At 26.7% G+C, this 1,801-nt stretch overlaps 1 long non-coding RNA gene across 1 annotated transcript in view; it reads left to right on the top strand.

Annotated features, from left to right (window-relative positions):
* The first annotated feature begins 989 nt into the window (after positions 1 to 989).
* LOC106686194 (uncharacterized) overlaps positions 990 to 1,801 on the top strand; it is a 1,644-nt gene continuing 832 nt past the window's right edge. The window contains exon 1 of the long non-coding RNA XR_001343973.1: positions 990 to 1,116. This is a non-coding gene — a long non-coding RNA (uncharacterized lncRNA). The remainder of the gene's footprint in view (positions 1,117 to 1,801) is intronic.

Here is a 1,801-nt window from a genome sequence, read left to right as displayed (position 1 = left end):
ATTGGATTGCTTATCACACAGCATACTTATTTTAGTGTAATCAGCCAATATTTTTAATCTTACGATAAATAAGCCTAGACAAGTATGCAATAATAAACAATAATTATAAACATTAGTAATATATAACATTAAAGCAAGACTTTTTTTCCCTTTTTCTTGTACTCATCTTCATGATTTTTCTCTCTCCTTTTTTATCCTTTTCCCTTTCTCTCTTCTTTCTTTTCCTTTCCTTCTTTTTCCCTTTCATATGCTGGCTTCAACTCAATGAGAAAATATATGAAAGATATAGTAAGTAACAAATTTAAATTAAATAAAAATCAAAAAACTGTGTTAAAATTTATATACAATAAATATAGAATGAATATTAAAATATTAAAAATATATACAAAAATAATAAAGTAACAAATAAGATATGCAATGTATGCATGGGATCCTTCCGTTATTGGATTCAGCATACATATTTCATTGTATTGATATTTTTTTTTAATTACTAATTATTTTAAATAAGTAGTAATTAATAAGTCTACTGCTTAAGTGATGTATTTCCATTTTAAGTTATCAACATTTGAAAAACTGTATCTCATACATTTAGTCTACAGAAACTACTCATAAAATCTTAGAAACGTTAATCTAGTATATAAATTTAATTAATAGTTTTTGTCTAAAAATCAATCAAAAAGTGAAAATGAGAAAGACTGAAAAAAAATCTTGAAACCTGTAAAAGTTTGACTGTATTCAGTTTCTTCTCAGGTTGACGATTAAGGAACTATTTTTCGACAAATATTCAGTACATTTATAAACAAGGTTAATTTTTACATAATTTTAAATACAACTGGCATCTATGGACCGAGTAATCTGTAAGGTACCGTTTCCAAAATGTGGAAATAAGTAAATTAATCTTCAAATTTCGCGGGACAAAGTAGTTACACTGAACGCCTCTTCGGCGCTTGTGCTGAAAATTTTAAAAAGGGCAGCACTTCTGCTCACGAACCATTCTCTTTGGAGCAGTCGTAACGTGTTGTGAGTTGTATTGCTGTGTGCTGTGTTCTATCTGTAATTATTACAGGCATTTGATAGATAGCGGATTAGCGGATCATTTGGCAACTTTATTGAAAGGTAAGAGCCCACATATTCCAAAAATATTTTATTACATTGAGAAAACAAACATGTACTAATTCATATAACTAATTTCATTTATTTACATCTTTATCACATAAATTAATGTCACTTACCGTTATCGAGTAAATATATATATTTTTCTTTCCTCTCTCAATTTTATTTTATTTATAAATATTTCTTAATATTATCTGTTGCTATTAAATCAGCTTATGTATTTTAGTATAGATATGATGATATTAGGAATGTGACCGAGAGGTCAGTCTGCACAGGCAAATATCATCTTTACTATGGCTTGCATTATATTATATAAAAACAAAATGTTAACATGAAAAATTGAAACATGTACTACATAAATTTTAAAATTAGTGAAATAAATCTCACCTATCATCAAATATCTTTAATATTAAAAAAATGTTAGATTTAAATGCGCAAATGAGGTAAAGAAAAAAAAATGAAATATAATAGTAAAGCTTTGATAAATTAAAAACTAAAACTAATGAAAAAATATCTGTGCCTTAAAGTAGGACCAACCAATGTCCATGGTTGTTTCAATTTTGTATGCAATTTTGTGTGCCATTTGTGCATAAGCAAACAATGTTATCGAAACACCTAAAAATAACATATTCTTATTCTCTTTTCCAAAATATAACTGAATCGTATGATACATTAATTTTATAATCAG

The sequence above is a fragment of the Halyomorpha halys genome, unplaced genomic scaffold (assembly GCF_000696795.3).
Source record: "Halyomorpha halys isolate HHAL.00 unplaced genomic scaffold, Hhal_1.1 Scaffold797.1, whole genome shotgun sequence".
Lineage (NCBI taxonomy): Eukaryota > Metazoa > Arthropoda > Insecta > Hemiptera > Pentatomidae > Halyomorpha > Halyomorpha halys.
This window is presented reverse-complemented; position numbering and strand designations above follow the sequence as displayed.